This window comes from Natator depressus, chromosome 21, assembly GCF_965152275.1.
Source record: "Natator depressus isolate rNatDep1 chromosome 21, rNatDep2.hap1, whole genome shotgun sequence".
Classification (NCBI taxonomy): Eukaryota; Metazoa; Chordata; order Testudines; family Cheloniidae; genus Natator; species Natator depressus.
In genome coordinates, this window is record NC_134254.1 from 7,647,601 (window position 1) to 7,669,779 (window position 22,179).

Here is a 22,179-nt window from a genome sequence, read left to right on the forward strand (position 1 = left end):
GAGGAGACAAAGACGGGGGGAAAGAGATTTGCCCAAGGTCAGTGGTAGAGCTAAGGATAGCACCCAAGTCTCTGGACTGCCAGTACAGTGCCCTACCCACTGGGTTATACTGCCTCTCCTGAGAGTAGTGTGTTTCTACCATTCTGCCTTCAAAGAAGGATATACACTTTACCCAAAAGAAGTGCTTTGCTGAACAGGGATGGGATTACTCACGTACTTAGAGTTAAACCTATGCTTAAGTGCTTTGCTCAGTCAGGGCCTTTAATCTCTTTAGGTCTCAGTTCTCCATCTATAAAATGAGGCTAAGACTCCGTCCTTTCCACCCACCCTTGGTCTGTCTGGTCTGTTTAGATCGCAAGCTCTTCAGGGCAGGGACTGTGTCTCACTAAGCATACGCACAGCACCTCTAATAAATTTGTTAGTCTCTAAGGTGCCACAAGTCCTCCTTTTCTTCATACATCATGGTAACAAATGAAGTGGGGAGAGGTCTGGCATAGCAGGACATGCTGCCGTCTGGAATGAGGCATGCGGTTAGAACACTTGCTGTGACTGTAGCCGTGACTAAGGTACATCAGTGTGTTCAACTTTGCAGTTCAGGCTTAAGGGGTTGGAAGATTCAAAAAAATCCCCAGTGATCTAAGAACATCCCTGAGTGCTATGTAATAGAATTCATTAGAGACGTGTTTCCTAGGCACGTTAGATCAGATGGGAAGCTGTCTGCCTGATGAGCTCCAAGACCTGCTGGTGCCCTGGGGTTTAACTAGAGTAGGCCGCAGGCAGATGCTCCACTCTGCAGGTGGATTGCTTTGGGTTTCATAGGCTGAAAGAGCTGCGAGCACTGGAGGCAGGCTGCTACTCACTGATGCATCTGGAGGTGCCTGCAGGCAGCAGCCCGGTGTCACTGTGAGGGGGCTGAAAGTCTGGGCTCTTACATTTATCTCTTTGCAGAGGAGTGGCTCCTTTGCAAAGAAGCCCTTTTGAGTGAAAGATCCAGCACTTCATCCCATGGGAGCCTAATGGCGGCCAGGTCATAGGGAGACCCTGTGAAAGGACACTAAAGGGCCAGAGAGAACCACAGGGGCTGTCTTGTGTCCAGCAGCCTCGCTAAAGAATCCCCTTCTCATTCACAGCTGAGTCCTGTCTTCTCTGTACTGCAAGGGAATCTCTTTATCTCAGTGCCAGCTAAAGAGCACCTCATCTGCTGGCTTGTGAGTCCATGGGGCAGAGGAAGGGGTATCAGAGGAGAAGGTGGCCTGTGAGATGAACCAGCAGGGTGCAGCATGACAAAGCGTGGCCAAGGAAGTGACTTACCCACCCGAACTTTCTGCCGTCCTTTTTCCAAAATGGTGTGACCTGGATCCACCAATGGCACTGGCTGGGGTTTTAGGTAATTGGACTGAGTGCTGCTGAAATGTTGGGGGGTCCTGCATGCTAAGGCTACCTCTACACTGCGAGCGAGGGGGTGGAATTCCCCAGCTCGCGTACACAAGCTGGGTGAGATATAGTGAGAAATAGTCGTGCAGCCGCGGGCAGTGGCGTGGCTAATGCAAACGCTCCTGGAAACGGTGGGTGCAGGCTCTGCCCCTGCTATAGCTATCACCATGTCAAATCCCCGGGGGAGACAAGCGGCCCAGGCCCTTTGTACTTCAGTGTGGCTAGTCAAGGTCAACCCTACACCCCCTGCCTAGGGCTGACTTCAATGAGATGTACAGTGTGTCTGTGTGGCCCAGAGCTCAGTTGGGGCATCAAGGCTCAGCTATCATACAAACAACAAGAATAGCTTCAGTGATGGAGACCTTGCGGACAATGACACTCTTTAGAAGCCAGGACCTTTTCTCTGCTCTTGTCCCCACAGCTCTGGATGGGGGAAAATGGGGCACCGATGGGCAGGCCACATTCTTTAATACCATTAGCTGGCATTCATTCCATTGATTTAATGCACTCTGTGTCTGTCACATGGATTCGTTCATTATTACAACCCTTTATTTGGCTTATCACCATGGTATCTGGGCTCCGTTCAAGCCTTACAGGGAGACTTTCCAGATCTCAGAACAACTCATTGCAGGTACATATTTATTAATCACAATTAGTCTGATTAAATTAGAACTAAAGCAGGCACCCCTTTGTCTCTAAAGGATACATTCAAACTGCAGACGTACTTGTGAAACATTGGCAGTGTTTTCCGTGTGCGTGACGATGTTATTATGAAGCGGGTACATTACAAAATCCTAGACAGCTTTATAGAATCATAGAAGATTAGGGTTGGAAGAGACCTCAGGAGGTCACCTAGTCCAATCTCCTGCTCAAAGCAGGACCAACCCCAAATAAATCATCCCAGCCAGGGCTTTGTCAAGCTGGGCCTTAAAAACCTCTAAGGATGGAGTTTCCACCACCTCCCTAGGTAACCCAGTCCAGTGCTTCACCACCCTTCTAGTGAAATAGTTTTTCTTAATATACAACCTAGACCCACTGCAACTTGACACCATTGCTCCTTGTTCTGTGATGTGCCACCACTGAGAATAGCCAAGCTCCAACCTTTTTGGAACCCCCCTTCAGGTAGTTGAAGGCGACTATCAAATCCCCCCTCACTTTTTTCTTCTGCAGACTAAATAAGGCCAGTTCCCTCAGCCTCTCCTCGTAAGCCATGTGCCCCAGTCCCCTAATAATTTTTGTTGTCCTCCGTGGACTCTCTCCAATTTGTCCACATCCGTCCTGTAGTGGGGGCTCAAAACTGGACGCAGTACTCCAGATGGGGCCTCGCCAGTGCCGAATAGAGGGGAATAATCACTTCCCTTGATCTGCCGGCAATGCTCCTACTAATGCAGCCCAATATGCCATTAGCCTTCTTGGCAACAAGGGCACGCTGTTGACTCATATCCAGCTTCTCATCCACGGTCATCCCCAGGTCCTTTTCTGCAGAACTGCCACTTAGCCAATCGGTCCCCAGCCTGTAGCAGTGCAGGGGATTCTTCCGCCCTAAGAGCAAGACTCTGCACTTCTCCCTTTTGAACCTCATCAGATTTCTTTTGGCCCAATCCTCCAATTTGTCTAGGTCACACCGGACCCTATTCCTACCCTCCAGCATATCTACCTCTCCCCGCAGCTTAGTGTCATCCGTGAACTTGCTGAGGGTGCAATCCATCCCATCATCCAGATCATTAATCAAGATGTTGAACAAAATCGGCCCCAGAATCGACCCCTGGGGCACTCCGCTTGATACCAGCTGCCATCTAGACATTGAGCCGTTGATCACTACCCATTGAGCCCGACGATCTAGCAAGCTTTCTATCCACCTTATAGTCCATTCATCCAATCCATACTTTTTTAACTTGCTGGCAAGAATACTGTGGGAGACCATATCAAAAGCTTTGCTAAAGTCAAGATATATTCAGTCCACTGCTTTCCCCATATCCACAGAGCCAATTATCTCATCATAGAAGGCAATCACGTTGGTCAGGCATGACTTGCCCTTGGTGAATCCATGTTGACTGTTCCTGATCACCTTCCTCTCCTCCAAGTGCTTCAAAATGGATTCCTTGAGGACCTGCTCCATGATTTTTCCAGGGACTGAGGTGAGGTTGACCGGTCTGTAGTTCCCCGGATTCTCCTTCTTCCCTTTTTAAAAAATGGGCACTACATTTGCCTTTTTCCAATCATCCGGGACCTCCCCTAATCGCCACGAGTTTTCAGAGATAATGGCCAATGGCTCTGCAATCACATCAGACAACTCATTCAGCTCCCTCGGATGCATTAGACCCGGACCCATGGACTTGTGCATGTCCAGCTTTTCTAAATAGTCCTTAACCTGTTCTTTCACCACTGAAGGCTGTTCACCTCCCCATACTGTGCTGTGTGATAGCTATGTATCAGAGCATATATAGAACTTGTCTTCTCCAAAGTGCTTTAGAAACCTTACCTGATCCGCCCCCTCCCCCATCTCATGATTATTATCTCCTTTGCACAGGTCGGGAGACTGAGGAACAGAGGGGTTCTGTGACTTGCCCTTGGTCACACAGCCAGTCAGTGCCAGAACTGGGATGAGAACCCAGGTGTTCCTGAACCCCTCTGCCCCCTTTCATTTCCATGCTCAGACCAGGAGATAAACATTTCTGAGCTCTGGCCTTTCAGTACAGCAATTAACAGAGAACGAGATGGAGTTGGAAATCAGGGAGGAATTGTTTTAATTCATTTATTTCCTTCTAGGTCTTTTCAGAATTCAAAGCTAAAATTATATCCCCTCTCCACTGGAACAATAGGCCTCACCCAGCTTGTCCCAATTAAGTGGTTTCTACTGTATTCAAGTGGGCAATTTACTTTTAAATCATGCTTATTGAAAAGCGCCAAGGCTAGGAAAGCAGCACAGGGTCAATTTCCAAGCTGTCTGGGGTGTGGGATGAATAATCCTTCCCCAGTCCTGATTTGCAATTAAACCACTTTACACATTTCGAATCACATCAGTCTTGGCCCCGTGCAAATGCTGTCAGTTGACTCATCAACTTTCCCCTGGTCATCAAACGCCCCATTGGGCTGTTCTGTATGCTGGGGGACTCAGAGCTGGGCTTCCAGTGCTCAGGAGGGTAAGAAAAACAACTCATCCCAGGATGTGACATGCCCCACTGCAGACAGACGAGCGCTTGCAGGCTCCCGCATGGTACAGCGGTTCTGAAATTATTTTTGTAGCCCTTGCTCCCTTCCGCAATGCTAACGTTCTATCAGGCGATGAGGAATATTACCTGTGCTGTGGTGTAGCATTTAATATGATCTCTGGACAGGAACGACGGCAACAAAATACAACAGCAGTGCAAACCCAGCCCTGCCCGGTGACCTTTCAAGAGAATGTCTGCAATTTGAATTTAAAGCGTAGCTTAGAATGTTCTAAAACGAGTGTGTGTGTGGGGGGGGAAGCGGGGGACGACTTGCTTTAATGGAATAATTCATTTTGATTGAGAACAGAGTGCCTGTGGTGTGTTCTGATGAGCTACTGAAAGGCTCCGTCGGGCAGGGGGCCTGGATACCATTGTGTGTGTGGGGAGGGGGGGAAGGGGCAAACAAAGACTTTTAAGAATGACCTAAATGAGAGGCCGTAGCTGGACAGAACAAATGCCAGTGCATGACAAGCAGGGACTCCCCAGCCCTCGGGTGGTCTTTTTGATTTAATGGTAGGTTTCAGAGTAGCAGCTGTGTTAGTCTGTATTCACAAAAAGAAAAAGAGGACTTGTGGCACCTTAGAGACTAACACATTTATTTGAGCATAAGCTTTCGTGAGCATCGGAATGCATCCGATGAAGTGAGCTGTAGCTCACGAAAGCTTATGCTCAAATAAATGTGTTAGTCTCTAAGGTGCCACAAGTCCTCCTTTTCTTTTTTTGATTTAAGACATTTGGCTGAAAAGTGGGAGATCTGGGTTTTATCCCCAGCTCTGCCACAGACTCGCTCTGTGTCCTTGGGCCACCCACCTTATCTCTCTATTTCTCCTTCTCCCCATGCGCAGAGTGGGGTTGTGAGGATAAGCCCAGGGATCTTTGTGGGGTGCTTAGGTGGCATAGTGATAGGGGCCACAGAAGCAGCAGACAGACGCTCATCAAGCAAAGTCTGAATAACCAGATGAGTTGTAGAGGGTGCCCTGACAGTCACCAATCTCCGGCTCTGTCAGACCAAGACAGGAAAGCCCATTCCCTAGCAGAGGATGCCAGGGCCCCTGAAGTATAAATCATGGGAGTGTCACCACGCTGGGAAGTGGCGGTATTTCCTATTAGAGAATCACCAGTTTAAAGTGGATCAGAGCAGCTTGGAAGGAACACAGTAAAATCCACACAAGATCAAGCCTCTGTGCTTTAGCAAGCACCTGACTTGGTGGCTGTAAGATTTTAGCGGGACATCTGGCACCTTCTCTCTGGCTGACCCCTTCCTTCCTGTTGGTTCTCAGAGCCCTTCATTCTGCAGGCCCTGGAACATCCTGAGGGCAGCCCAGCCAAGTTATACACACCTTGACAGACAGACAGATGGACATGTATGGTGAGGGAGTGGTTACTAGCCAAAACTCAGGAACAAGCAGAGAATCCATCCTTGTATGCTGAGCCCAGTGCACACTGGGACAGGACTTTGGGGATACAGTCAGTACTGTGTGCATCGCGGACAGGATCAACAAAACAATTAAGAACCTGGCTAGTTGGAACCTGGGTGTAAAGACCTGCTGGTGAGCAAAGGGATGCAGAGAATAGACTAGAGTTCATCCCTGTGCTGATTGGATCTTGGAGCATTTTGTTCTCTGGGTCACCAGGAAGAGCCTTGATGGCCACAATTAGATCACTAGCCCCATCATCTAGTGATTTCCCAGCCACTGCCCCGGCCCCAGCCCCTCCTCGGGGAAGGCAGAAGCACAATGCAGCTTTCAGCAGGCTGACTGGGCTGCGTCTGGCTTAGCTGGGGAAGACATCTGAGATGTCAGGGAGGGGAAGGATGGAACATAAGTCAGGAGGGAGAAAGGCCCAGGACGGAGGCCAAAGGGAGAGAAGGGTAGTGACCTTTTGCAAGCAGGCAGCCCCAGCTGCCTGTAGTGACAGCTCCATTTTGTACCTGAGCTCGGCTGTGCGCTCTCTCTTCAACTAACCGTCTCCAAAGGGTAGAGCTCCATGTTCAGCCATCAGCCAGACACTGTTGAATACTGCTGTGGACAGCCAGGGTTTTCAAATAGGACAGTGGAGGAGCTGATGGACAAATTCCCCCTCTGGGCTGAGCGAGATCATAAACCATCCAGAAAGCCAACAGCCAGGCACAGAGACAAGATGGGCCTCTTCCCAGGGGTTTAGCTAGTCACACTGCATCGTTATTGGTATGACAGCAGTGCCTACAGGCCCGCTGTTGCATGGTGCTGTACATACACACAGTGATAGCGCCTACCCTGAAAGCTTACAATCTAAACAGACCAGAGAGAGTGGGAGAAAAAGAGGATTATCATCCCCATGGGAGCTGGGGCACAGGGAGATTAGGTGACAGGGAGCTTGTGGCAGAGTCAGGATTTGGAGCCAGACCTCCTGAGTCCCAAACCAGTGCCTTAACCACAAGGCCGCCTTTCTTCTCTGTGACAAGTAGTGGTTCCTCCTGATCACCAACCTTACACCTGTATACAGGGGTCGGCAGCACTTTACAACCTTGGATTTAGCCTCACTGCTCCCCTGGGAGGTAAGTAAAGATGATCAGCCACTCTTTACAGACGGGGAAACTGAGACACATTGAGAGGAAGTGGCTTGCCCTAGGACATGCAGCCGCAAAGTCGGAACAGAATCTGGATTCTCTCCCCCACCACCCTCCCCTGCCCTGGCACTTCCGACAAAGGAAGATCCTGGCCAAGAAGGACTTACTTCCACCTAGTCTGCCTCAAATATAGCTCTGAGAGACATGAAAATGAGACAGTCCATTGTATGGTAAGAATAAAGCTTCCGCTTACAGAGCAACTTTAATCTTAAAAGGGCTTTACACACACAGAGGAAAAACTTATCCCGGCCATCTCTGGGGTGGGGGGGGCAAGACAACACTACTCTGGCAAACTGGCACAGAGACGAGGGGGGAGATTTCCACCCAAGCGCCCCAGAACAAGCCTCCTGATCTCACAGAAAGTGCCACAGGGTCCTTAGCAGCTGCAAAGAGTTCAGCTGCATGGAGTTTGGCTCCGCTACCATGGAAGGACAAAGGGCTACGTTTCCCTGCGGGTCTTGAATATGTGTCACAAGAGAAGAGAGGGTGTAGCCATCCTGATGCAGAGGCCGTTAAGCTCTCCCTTCCAGTTTATAGCAATGATCTTCCCTGCCCTGAGACAGGCGATGAAACCTTTGTGGCACTAGACCAAGGCCCTGCTAGGCCTAACCCAGGTGGTGGTTAGAACGCGTGTGACCAAAGTGTCACCTGCTCTTTCCCGGCAGCTGTAACTGCTCATCTCTTCAGGGCCATGTTTATTTCTCTGCCAAGCACATGCCCTGAGTGCTGATGAGCTCCCTCTCTCTGTGATCCAAGCTTTGCTTCCCTTTCGGGTGCCCAGAGCAGAGCCGGAGTGCGGGAGCAGCCCAGGCAGCATATGGTCTGCAGCAAAATCCCAGGGAAATGGAATCACGGTGAAAGGAAGCAATGTTCCACCCCAGTGGTACAATCACCGCGGGCTGGCAAGGGCTGCCGGGCTGCTGCTGGGCTCCGCATGCCAGCTGGCAATATGGCAGGGACAGACTCCCCCAGAAGGGTTCAGACAAACACAAAAAAGCTAGAATGAAATGGGTTCTTCTTTGAGTGTGTAAATTCCACTGTCAGGGTGAATGCATCCCCATGCACTAGAGTTCAGCTTTTTTTTGGCCAGCAGCATCCATTGTGGCTGCATCTGTGCCCCGAGTGAAGCCTCTGACTAAAGGTATAAAGGGCAGGTGACCCCAATGGACCTTCAGTTCCTTCTCAGTGCATGTGGCTACAAGTCAGACCTTTGCCGTGTCCCAGGTTCTTCGCGCACTGTGCAACCTATTCTTCACTGTGTGCCTAGCTAGGTCCTTCGCAGAGAGTTGGTGATCAGGGTTAGTGTTGGTGATTTTTGATAGTTTTACAAGGAAACTTGCTTCTCTGTTTTGTCTGTGAGTTCCTCCCGGTACCAGGCTCGACTCCAGGCTTCAAAAATGGCCCTTTATACCAGACTGGTATCCAGACGCTTGCTGTGGCTGGGGTGAGAGGCACATTCCAGAGGGATGTGCCATCTCTAAATCTTTTTCTGAGAGAACCCAGAAAGCTAGGGAGTTTATTTCCAAAGGTTTCTTTTGGAGGGATCAATGCATCCCTCAGATTCTGGGTGCCTAGGACAGGAAGTTGGCTCATCGTCTTCTTTTTCTTTTTGTCTGTTTGTGAACTATTTATTTTATTTAGGATGTTTTAACAAGTTTACAAATCCTTGCCATATAAATATCAGAAACAAAACAATCATTACAACAGTTAGCCTTGGTTAAAGAGACATTATGCAGGACTATAGTCATCAGATCTTGCTGTTTAGCAGGGTGTTACCATAATACAGAGCGAGCCTCATTACAACATCTAAGGGGCAGAAACTTTGGAGCACACCTCCTCTAAAAGCGCTTCCTTTTGGCGCCTCTTCCTGTGGGCTGACATTCTTGCTGCCAAAGATGCATCCTCCTTATCTGATAAAATCTTGGGTGATGGGGGAAGAAAGAGCATCGAGTTCACAAGGAGAAGGTCTCCTTCACCAGGTCTTTTCTCTGCGAGCCACAAAACCTCTTGAGACTCAGAGGTTAAGAGTAGCACAAGCCCCGGACCCTCTGGCACCACATAAATTGCCTGGTACCAACCTCTCAGCACTGAAGCGTCTGGTACCAATATGTCTGGTGCTGTCTACCCTACTACCAATGCCAGCTGCTTATTTGCAGTGGAGAAGGTGCCTCTTCCAGTACTGATGGCTGCTCCAACCCTGGAACCGAGGACATGAGTACTGTCAACCACAGCACATTTGGAAGGTGTTCTCAGCACACCAGCTGGTACAACTCCTCTTACGGGGGACTATGCCTCCTCCTCCTGAGAGGGCAATAGGTTGGTATCATCCGTGTGCTCCCTGGGGTCAGGTATCCAGGCCAATTTACACCTAAGGGGAAGTCAAGGGCTGAGTTTCATTACCCTAGGTATAGAAGCTCAAAGAGGGACACTTCTCCCTGGTATTCCTCCCTCCTGCCTTTGGCCACTCTCCTCTCATGCCTGTCAATATCCCTGGCCTTAGTGGGCCCAGTGGGAGATGCACCATGCCAGAAGACGAGTGTCTGCTTCCCAGGCCTGGGCAAGATCCTCTTCCTCACCTCAGAAGGGAGCTTTGCAACCAGCTCAGTGTGCTCCAACAGAGCAGATGATTCAGAGTTCTGATGAAGAATCCCAAGTAGAGGACCTTCCTGCCCTGGCTCACAGCCTGGATGAGGCTGTAGTCCCCGAGTCATCTACATCCACCCCAAATGACTACAGGCCATTCCAGGACTTGTTATGCAGAATGGCTAACATGCTGGAGATTCCCGCTGATGAGTCTAGGAAGAATCACACAAGCTCCTGGACATCCTTCACGCCATGATACCAACGAGAGGCTGACATGTGCCTCTCTGGCAACAGCATTGACACACTGTTTCCGGATGCTGTCCCATCTGTCTGTGTCTGTCTGTTCTCTCTTGTCTTATATTTAGACTGTAAACTCTTTGGGGGCACTGGCTGTCTTCTTCTTCTCTGCTGGTACAGCTGTCACACTCCCCAGGGACCCCCAGGGTTGTGAGGCACCCTCTGCACCACCTGCCCTTAGCGCGAGGAAGTCCTGTGTGTGCCTGCTGTCAATCATCTCCCTGAAACCCCCAGCCTCTGGCGACACAAGCACTGTCCTCCAGGCCCTTGCTGGCATGCAGCAAGATTTCTCATTTGCTGAAGGATGACCAGGAGAAAGGAACAGGCTGTGGTTATGTTTCAGAAAACTCTTGCAAGCAAACATGCTGCATCGCAGATTCCACCTCTGAGTCTGCTCACAGCTTTTAGCCGGTCACATGGAAAAACTTGGGACCTTTTTATAATCTCACTGCTGCCATGTTATTCTGGAACCATGTTCCATCTTAATTAGGAGAAAAATCGGTTTCAGTTTTGCATGCAGCAAAAGAAAAGAAAAGAAGAGAAAAGAAGAGAAAAGAAAAGAAGAGAAAAGAAGGGCTGCATTTGTGCTGATGAGAATTGAATATTAATACACAATAACAAATGTAAAAAGAAAAGGAGTACTTGTGGCACCTTAGAGACTAACAAATTTATTTGAGCATAAGCTTTCGTGAGGTACAGCTCACTTCATCGGATGCATTCAGTGGAAAATACAGTGGGGAGATTTATATACACAGAGAACATGAAACAATGGGTGTTATCATACACACTGTAAGGAGAGTGATCACTTACAATGAGCTAATACCAGCAGGAGAGCGGGGGGGGGGGGGGAGGAGGGGAGAAGCTTTTGTAGTGATAATCAAGGTGGGCCATTTCCAGCAGTTGACAAGAACATCTGAGGAACAGTGGGGGGGAGGGGGAGGAATAAACATGGGGAAATAGTTTTACTTTGTGTAATGACACATCCACTCCCAGTCTCTATTCAAGCCTAAGTTAACTGTATCCAGTTTGCAAATTAATTCCAATTGAGCAATCTCTCGTTGGAGTCTGTTTTTGAAATCTTTTTGTTGTAATATTGCGACTTTTAGGTCTGTAATCGAGTGACCAGAGAGATTGAAGTGTTCTCCGACTGGTTTATGAATGTTATAATTCTTGACGTCTGATTTGTGTCCATTTATTCTTTTATGTAGAGACTGTCCAGTTTGACCAATGTACATGGCAGAGGGGCACTGCTGGCACATGATGGCATATATCACATTGGTAGATGTGCAGGTGAATAAGCCTCTGATAGTGTGACTGATGTGATTAGGCCCTATGATGGTGTCCCCTGAATAGATATGTGGACACAGTTGGCAACGGGCTTTGTTGCAAGGATAGGTTCCTGGGTTAGTGGTTCTGTTGTGTGGTATGTGGTTGCTGGTGAGTATTTGCTTCAGGTTGGGGGGCTGTCTGAAAGCAAGGACTGGCCTGTCACCCAAGATTTGAGAGAGTGATGGGTCGTCCTTCAGGATAGGTTATAGATCCTTGATGATGCGTTGGAGAGGTTTTAGTTAGGGGCTGAAGGTGACGGCTAGTGGCGTTCTGTTATTTTCTTTGTTGGGCCTGTCCTGTCGTAGGTGACTTCTGGGTACTCTTCTGTCTCTGTCAATCTGTTTCTTCACTTCCGCAGGTGGGTACTGTAGTTGTAAGAACGCTTGATAGAGATCTTGTAGGTGTTTGTCTCTGTCTGAGGGGTTGGAGCAAATGCGGTTGTATCGTAGAGCTTGGCTGTAGACGATGGATCGTGTGGTGTGGTCTGGGTGAAAGCTGGAGGCATGCAGGTAGGAATAGCGGTCAGTAGGTTTCCGGTATAGGGTGGTGTTTATGTGACCATCGCTTATTAGCATCATAGTGTCCAGGAAGTGGATCTCTTGTGTGGACTGGTCCAGGCTGAGGTTGATGGTGGGATGGAAATTGTTGAAATCATGGTGGAATTCCTCAAGGGCTTCTTTTGCATGGGTCCAGATGATGAAGATGTCATCAATATAGCGCAAGTAGAGTAGGGGCATTAGGGGACGAGAGCTGAGGAAGCGTTGTTCTAAGTCAGCCATAAAAATGTTGGCATACTGTGGGGCCATGCGGGTACCCATAGCAGTGCCGCTGGTTTGAAGGTATACATTGTCCCCAAATGTGAAACAGTTATGGGTGAGGACAAAGTCACGAAGTTCAGCCACCAGGTTTGCCGTTACATTATCGGGGATAGTGTTCCTGATGGCTTGTAGTCCATCTTTGTGTGGAATGTTGGTGTAGAGGGCTTCTACATCCATAGTGGCCAGGATGGTGTTTTCAGGAAGATCACCGATGGATTGTAGTTTCCTCAGGAAGTCAGTCGTGTCTCGAAGATAGCTGGGAGTGCTGGTAGCGTAGGGCCTGATGAGGGAGTCTACATAGCCAGACAATCCTGCTGTCAGGGTGCCAATGCCTGAGATGATGGGGCGTCCAAGATTTCCAGGTTTATGGATCTTGGGTAGCAGATAGAATACCCCAGGTCGGGGTTCCAGGGGTGCGTCTGTGTGGATTTGTTCTTGTGCTTTTTCAGGGAGTTTCTTGAGCAAATGGTGCAGTTTCTTTTGGTAACCCTCAGTGGGATCAGAGGGTAACGGCTTGTAGAAAGTGGTGTTGGAGAGCTGCCGAGCAGCCTCTTGTTCATATTCCGACCTATTCATGATGACGACAGCACCTCCTTTGTCAGCCTTTTTGATTATGATGTCAGAGTTGTTTCTGAGGCTGTGGATGGCATTGTGTTCTGCATGGCTGAGGTTGTGGAAAAGCAGCATCACTTGCCCCATAATTTCAGCCCGGGCACGTCGGCGGAAGCATTCTATGTAGAAGTCCAGTCTGTTGTTTCGACCTTCCGGAGGAGTCCACCCAGAATCCTTCTTTTTGTAGTGTTGATAGGGAGGTCTCTGTGGATTAGTATGTTGTTCAGAGGTGTGTTGGAAATATTCCTTGAGTCGGAGACATTGAAAATAGGATTCTAGGTCACCACAGAACGGTATCATGTTTGTGGGGGTGGAGGGGCAGAAGGAGAGGCCCCGAGATAGGACAGATTCTTCCGCTGGGCTAAGAGCAGATAACAATAACACAATAACAATTGTGCATGCAGCACTGAGGCAATAGAAACTGACACAGAATACAGAACTCAGAGGAGGCAAAGTAAACAGGGCTGCTTCTTGAAAGCACCTCACAATTGATTGGCTTTGGCTCTGTTGAGCGAGGGATAAGAGCTATCTGGGTAGAATAATCTGACCTCATGGTTCTCCCAGCCTGGCATCCTGGCCTTTCCAGAGACCCGGTTCAGCACTAATGGGGACAAGGGCCAGAGTCAATCCAATATGCAGATGAGCTTTATCTGAAAGGGACAACCATTTAATTAAGGCACTGTTCTCACTGCATAGGCTGTCACTGCCACAAAAATCCCTCTGCCCACCCCTCTGTGTTATCCCTTGCAAAGGGTGTGCATTAGGCTGACTGCCCCAGCCTTGCAATTCCCTAGCATGCCTGTAACACCCTGCATCTACAAATTGCACAAATTCTTCATGTCCGGCTTGGTTTCCAAAGGTGCAGAGCACTCGCCTCTCCAGGAAATGAAGCTTACCTGCTATTGGGATTGCACCTGTGCTGAGCAGGGCATAGTGCCATGTTTCCACCACCATGCCATCCTGCACCCCTGGGAGAGCAGGAATGTCACACGGAGGTTGGCCCTTTAAGGGGAGTTGAGTCCAGCCCCACCTGTGACTAATCAGTTGCTGCCCAGCTGATGCTAAGGCTAGGGATGGCTTGGAGATCATGTGGTCCCCATAAAAGCCAGCAAGTAGCTCGGTTGCCAGTGAGAGCTGCAGGGAGCAACCCAGGAAGGTTTCTGCTGGAGACTGTAGGGCAGGGGAAAGAGAACTCAGTTTATATGTGATTTCCAGATAGATGGTTTATAACGGATAATCTTGCAGGGAGCAGCAGGCTAAGGAAGGAGAAGAGATCAGAGGTTTGTCTTGACTCCCAGGCAGACAGGCTGTGGAATGTCATCCTGGAGAGCAGTGGTATTCAACCTGTGGTCAGTGTACCCTTGGAGGTCGCAGACTAGGTCTAAGACTTCCAAAGGGGTCTGCACCTCCATTTGAAATTTTTTAGCAGTCTGCAAATGAAAAAAGGTTGAAAAGCACCACTGTAGGAATTAGACAGGCACCTGCAGAGGGACCTGGGATCAGGGGGAAAGGAGACAATTGAAATGCTGAACGAGCATTAAATAATTTTATTCTGAAGAAATAAAACTTGGGTCCTGAAGAAAGGGGACAGGAATCCGGTTCCTGGAGAGTGTTCTAGCCCACTGGCTGACAAGGGAGTGCCACAGGTCAAGATTAAGGGGCACTGATAGAGCTGGGGGGGAATCCTTGAACTGGAATAGCAAGGTTGGAACCTGAGTTGCCATGGCACAGCTGTGAGCAGGAGAGGCTGGGGTGGCGAAGTTGCAATGGCAGGAAGTGCTGTCGGGCAGGAGTGAGGTGTATCAGCAGAACTGTGCATAGTGTATGCACTCAGCTCTGCTGTCATGAGTTCCCACTCCAAATATCTGTCCATGAAAAGAGCAAGGCTGGGCATAAAAAGATTAAGAAAAAGCAAAGGCAAAAATAAACAAGAGCTGTCTGCCCTAGTGGGATCTGAGCTGTTACATGCGTAGGGAGAACTCTCAGGTCCTACATAATACCTCCAGGAAGCTGGTGACTTCCAGCACGAATACTAAACAGCTTTGATCTTCACCAATCCTTTCTAAATCTTGAGCAGTGTCTTGTAAATCTTTAATTACAAGAAAATTGCAACCTGAACAGTGAACACACAAACTGCGTTGATAAATATTTAAAATTGCTACAGCGCCAGATCTGAGGGGATTAAGAAAAGATATATTGGAGTGACAGTTATTAAACACTAAATCCCAGTAAATGTTACAGAGTGGATAAATAATGTAGATCTCTGACAGCCATTCCACTGCTGACAAACTAGGAGAGACATCTGCTATGGGGGAAAGAGAGGGGGTTTGGCGTTTGCTAAATGATTGACACCTTGCAAAAAGCAAAACCCTGGGGTATTGGGGAGAATAAAGAAGAATAAAAGTGTATTCATCCCTGAACAGAATCATACCATTTTGTAGGTTCAGATAAGGAGCTGCACGTTTAAGTGTCTCTTAATCCCTTGGGTATGCAAAGCTAGAGTGGAAATCTAGCAAGATCTCATCTTCTGGAAAAGATTTCTAGGACTCTGGTGGCCTAAGGCCAAATGGGGCCTGGATCTATGAGGCGACCTGTAATTATTACCTACCAAGAGAAGCTATCTGTTACTAGCGGGCTCGCTAATCTACTGTGCACAGGCAGAATGAGATCTGACAGCTGGAAGATGAAGTTGGCAAAGTTCAAACTGGAAATAAAATATTTGTATCAGCGAGGGTAATTAACCGTTGGAACAGCTTCCCAAGGGTCACGGTGAATTCTTCCTCACTTGAAAACTCTACATCAAGAGCATGTGATTTCTAAGGCTAGAAATGTTCTAGCTCACCTCCAAGTTATTGGGCTGGATGCAGGGATCACAGTGGGAGGTTTCCTAGCTGGGGTTATGCGGGAGGTCAGAGTAGATCATCACAATTGTCTCTTCTGGCCTTAAAAATCTAAGAATCTATCAGGGAAATCTTCTTCCCAACTTTCTTGAGCCGCTCCCCTTCTCAGTCTCCCTGATCCTGCTTCCCCCCTCACAGCCCTTGTGGAGAGTTGTTGGGTTTCTCAGTGACCTACGGCCAGTGGGCCCAAATCGGAAAGATCCTGCATTGCTCCGCATCGGCTGCCACTTGGGACGGGTAGTGCCATCGGAACAGGGACCGTCTCATGAATATATAAGCATACAGCGCCTAGCACAATGGGCCCATGACCTCCTGGTGCTACTGCAATATATATAAACAATCATAACAACAGCCCTTCCTGGGGGTGGGGTTTTAGGTGCACTTCCAGTTGCAATTGGAACCTGGAAGTGCAGAGGCTTCTGTAAACATGAAAAATAACCCAGAAAAACAGGACAGCAAGATCCGAAGCATCCTGGCATTTGACGTTTGGCCCTACAGGAAGGGCATGTAGGTGGGGAGGGGCAGTTCTTCTGTAACAACTCTCCCATCTATAATTAACCCATTCACTAGGCTAACAGAGAAGGACTGGAATGTGCCCCAAGCAGTTTCGAGGAAACACTGACCCCTTTTTCAATTTTTCAAGTGTATTTAGCACTGATGAAAGATTCCACCCTAATGGATCCCCACAGGGTCCGAACACACACCCACACCCACCTCTCAGCAAACAAGAAGGAAGGGAAGGGGGAGAGCTAGGAAAGAACAAAGCTCAACTCATTACAGGGAGCAAAGAATGCAAAACCAGACAAATCAAAGGGCCATGGTAGGGAACAGGATTGCCTGCCTTGTCCTCAACCTGCTCATGAGGTTTGCAGCTCTGCACTGAGACAATAAGTATTATCAACACTCATGCTTCAGGGCTTCAGCCATGTACCTGCAGGGGGGAGGCAGGAATTTTTTCTTCCGATGCAGTTGGCCAGATGTGTTTAGGAGTGGCGGGGGCCTTCCTCTGAAGCATCAGAGATTGGCCACAGCTGGAGATGGGGCACTGGGCAGGGTGGCCCAGCGCTCTGAGGTGGCTGGGAGAATCCTCTTTCTAGATGTCTGGCTAGTGTGTCTTGCTCGCATCTGGGCATATCCCACCTAATCAATTACCTGCCATTCCAGGACCCTAAGGCATTGGTGGCACCTTGGTCCCGCCTGTTCTCTGCCTGTGGCACATCACAGTGTAGTCTGTGGCCTGGAATGCTTTAGTCTATCTGAAATCATTCCGCTCAATATTGGGATAACCGGGGGACATGTAATGGCCTGTGTCATACAGGAGGTCAGACGAGGGGATCTCATGGACCCTTCTGGCCTTAAAGCCTATGGAAAGGCAATCGGAAGGGGACAGCTGGCAGACAGCCCTGGACAAAGCCCCCTGTTCCAAAAAGAATCTAGGGAATTACTGGATGTTACCCAGCCAAATTCTGCCCAGGCACATGGTTTTAGGGGAGAAAGGAAATACGCCCCACAGCCACAGAGAAACCCTCCTCCCACATCTCCATCGAGCTTCCTCCTCTGGCGAAAGCTTCCAGCCTGACAGCCCTGGAGACTGAAGGCCTCTGTATCCACGGAGCAGACACGGCATGGGAACCCGCAGGACAAACTGTGCTCTGCCACCTTGTGCTTCAGCCCTCCCCTAGGAGAGCCACCTCTATGGCTGAGGGGGAAGTCTGTCTCTGCAGCCCATTTGGTCACTGTTGAGTCTGCCAGCAGGGTGGGGTGATCAGTGCTAACTGGAAGGGTCTTCGTGGGACGCCTGTCCACTACAGCTGGACTGGGGGCCCCAGTTTTTTTCTGGAAAGGGGCAACTGAAGAACTATCAGACAACAACAACTTTTGGTCTTTGCCGACCTGGACTGAATTCAAACCAGCCACCCAGAGGTGAAAGGCTCCATTCACACCCTCTGCTGGCGTGTGGAGGCCCCCCAACTCCCCCGGAACAGTGAGAGTTTGGAGTTCATACTCCCCTGAAATGCACAGGACAGCCCACCCCTCTAGGAGCTGCTGTTTCAGACTCAGGCATTGGTTACACTCGGGTACACTTTCAAGCTTTTCTTCCTGACTATGAGGGCTGGAAATTTACTTTTTTTTTTTTTTTTTTTAATGAAAGCTAAGATTCTCATCTCATCACATGACTCCACGAACTGGGGCCCTAGGCACGGGCCTATAGTGACTATGCCTTTAATGCGGCACTGACTTAATCTGTGATCAAAACCCCTTCCATGCAGCCAACACCCTCTGCTTCACCCCACAGCGAAAGGGGACAATGGGTCGTATTTAGGTTGCTGGCTTGGATGTTTTATAATTTGGATCAGGACACCAGTAAACACAATTTCGCTACCATTTCCACGTCTTCCTGGCTCAGCAGGGCACCATACCTGCCTTCCCAACAGGTTCTTAAATTAAATGTTGCACTAGCAGATTCGAAGGCGGTTTGCAATCCAAACCCTCAGAGCGAGCTTTGCTTTGTTTTGTTTTTTATCCACAGGGATGCCTGGTGGCTATAGAATCGTCTTCCCATTGAAATTTGGAAAGCCAAATCCGTTACAGTTCTTAAATCACAATGACAAAGGCACGGGGGGAGGGGGGGAGAGAGGGAAGGTTTATGCTGGATGTTGCTTGTTACTGGTCTTTAAACTGCAAGACTCCTGGGGACTCTTTGTGGAAGATGCTGTCCTGCTGTATTGAGCGTCTGCTATTGTGTCTGGTGTCAGGAGATGACAAAAATGTGGCAGGTTTCAAAAACTGAGGTTTTTGTTACAACTTGGACAAAAATAATCAAATGTTTACAAGCCCAGACCAGGGATGTCAGCACCCTGAACTTCTTCTTTTGAAAATCTAGTGTTTCCATTGTGTCAGTTTCACACACAGGGGCCCCAAAGTCTTCCCTTTAACCAAAGGGTGTGAGTTCTTTGAAGCACAGACTGTCTTTTATTGTGTGCTTGGCCTTGTGAAGTGCCTAGCACCTTGGTTTGAAACCTCCAGTAGTACCGAGCCCCCAAGGCCAGCACTGGGACATTGGGACCAGTACTGATTCAGAGGGAAGATACCCCCTACTGACTCATTCACACCAGTTCTAATCTATCATATTGGTTCTCAGCCGAGCAATCCATCGCTTATTACTAAATTATTATTCATTTATAGTGTTATTAATTATGATTAATTAACGCAAGAAAGAGATGAGAATGCATATAACCACTCGACAGTCAGCTCCCTTGTTGTTCATCATCAGGACTTGTTTTCATTTGTATATTAACATTTTTCATCACCAGAGCAGTCTCAGTTGAATTCCATTACTGTACTTCTTAGCCCCAAACCACCTCCTCCTTACAGGTTTCCCCCACTTCTCTCTCCCCTCTCCCCTCCTTTTCCTTTAAGTTTTGAGGTCGTTGACTAGATTTCCATTGCCCAATTCCCAGCTAGCATTAAAGATTCATTAGTTCACTAAAGGCAACTATCAAAAAGTTAATTATTCCCAACAGTCCAGGCTGCAGTCACACGGAGAAAAGATGCCATAAGCAAGAATTACCCCTGCTTCCTACCTAATAAAATATTGATCCAAAAAAAAGTCCAAAAAGTTTGCTAATTACAAATATTAAGGCGAGGACGTGGAGCGTTTGTGGTTTTGTGTAAAGCTGCCTCATTGCTATTCTTTCTCAAAGGGGCCGGGCCCATGCATCAATGCATGAGATGATCAAATTCTCACACAAGAAATCAGGGCCACATTCAGGAGTCGAACCCAGGCCCGGTGGTGGTTTATACTGCAGTAGTGGCCTCGGGGTCCAGCTGAGATCAGAGCCCAGTCATGCTGTGGGCTCTGCATATGCACCGTGAACTCCTGCCGTAAGAGCTTATCATTCTAGACAGACAAGACGTACAAAGGAAGCCGTATTCTCATCAGGCAGAGAAGTTAAGCAGCACAATCTAACTAGTTTGAAGGAGCTTGCTCAGTTTATGAATGGGATTCTATGACAGGGCTGCCTGTGATTCAGGGGGTCCCTTCCAGTCCTGTGCCTTCCTCAAGGTCACACAGGGAGGCGGGTTTTTTTGGAGGAGCCGGGAATTAAATCCAGCTCTCCTGAGTCCCAGACCTGTGACTTACCCAGAAGATCACCCTCCCTGTCTGAAGCCCACAGTCCCTTGAAGACCCTCAGGCATCGAGGGCCCTCAGAGCAAGGTGGACCTGCTGATAGAGAGTGCCCTAGTCAGCATGGTGGTGAGAATCCATCCAAGGAGGAATGCTTCAACGCCAATTCTGACCAAGAAGAAGCATAGGGACAAGAATGGAAGTGCAGTGGGGAGGGAGGAAAAAAAAACAACCCTTCTTTCTATTTACATTTGATTAATCCTAATAGCATGGAAGTTCTCCGGAGACACCTCTGCAGCTGCTGATCCATATGTGCTGCATTTCTAATTTAGTAAAAAGAGACAGCGCCTGCCTCTTGGTCCATCAGCCAGTGTCAGCAGCATCAGTCATCGGGAGGGGGTCTCCTCCTCCGCTCGCACTGAGCTTCTCTCGGGACTTTGGCAGCTCTCTGATTTGACCCAATCCTGGAGGAAGACCAGGATGGAAACTCTCAGATTTTGTTAGGGAGGGAGGGAGATGCACAAAAGGGCTGAAGGGGGGCGGGGAAATGGGATAGAATGTCTTGGGATATTTGGTGTTTTTCTTAAATCCCCAGTTCCTGGAGTCGTGAATACCCCAGAATCTCATCTTTCATTTAAGAACAAAAGTAAATTTCTAGACTTCTTACTTATGGGGAAAAGTTTGAAATACGCGACCCCTTAAAGCTTCAGAAGGCAAAAAAGATCCTGTATTCTTTTAAAAATCTCATGAATTTTCAACCAGTCTCGTGATTATTTGAGGCCTCACTCATGTTTTTGGAATGCTTGGGGTTGGCGACTCTGTACATGAGCCATGTGTTGGGGACATGAGGAATGCTGGGGAATGAGGTACCTGGGTAATATGTACGCTGTGCACTTAGGTAGCAACTTTCATGCTAAGAGCCTACGTTACTTTGCAATCATTGTTGAAGTCTCATAATCTCCTTCCCCCATGACGCAGTCAAGCATCACTGTCCTTTTACAGATGGGGTAATTGAAAAGCTACATCACTTGCCCAAGGTCCCTGTTAAGAGCCGCACAGAGGAAGCCATTTATAGTACACAACTAGACAGTTTATTGATCCAACAAAACCCAGGAACTATACCGTCAAGCTGCCTGCAGGGACGCAAGAGCTTGAGCACCAACCTCAGGGCAAACTGTTAGGAACCAGGGCATAAACCCCAGATTGGTTGTGAGTTGTATACTTAGATTTCACCACCCAAGTGTCCAGTGTAAACTCCTCAGGCACTAAAATAGCCTAAACATGGATTAGTCACAGATAGTCCCCTTGGGTACTCCAATCTCTCTCGCCACCCAGATGAGTGTGCCTTTGCAATAGATGGTCCCTTACACCCAGAATCACAGCAATATTCAGGTTACTCACAGTCCCAAAAGACCAGTCACTTACCCCAGGTCGGTTCCACCTTAGAGCTCACACCAAAGATAAGGATCTAAAGATTTATTAATAGGAAAAGGAAACAGAGTTATATTTACAAGGTTAAAGCAGGTAAACAGATACACAAATGAATCACAATCTTAAGTTTCAAAAATAATAGAAGCTTCTACCATAAGCACATTCTCTGTGTCCCTTGGGGCTAACCCAGGCTAAGCAGATTGGAATCTCATGCTTATACCTAGAAACCTTGCCCTCCAGAGTCCAAGAAGCAGAGAGGTACTCAGTTCCTTCTGTGTGGGGTTTTTATTCCCCTTATCCTGTGTGCTCTGATTGGCAAATTCAGCTGATGGGAGGAATCCACCAGTATGACTCATCTCTATGGGGGCAGTGGGGAAGAGCAGAGGAACAAAGGTCTTTTCTCCTCTTCCATGCCCCACAACAGTCTGTTTGGTGTTGATGGACCTTCACTGTTGGGCAGTCATAACACCTTCTGTTGGAGACCGGCACTTCACGCTAGTTAATGTCTCTCTCCTGTCTGGTGGTTTACACAGTCACAGAGGCTTTCACTACAAGTGCTCAAATATTACCTTACAATATGGGATACAGATGTTGTTCTAAGTGAGATTAATGCATGCAGCAACTCACATGCGTTCAATAAAGTCTAAACACATGCTTGTAATCCTAATACCTATTTTAACAATATTAACACACAGGTGAGTTAGACTCACTCCAGCTGTGTATTTTTTCCATGTTCAATTGAGGCATGGGGACCTTGGCATGAGCTGGCATCTGGTCTGCCAGCGTCACACATACTATATATCATTGAATGGCATCTACCAGCACC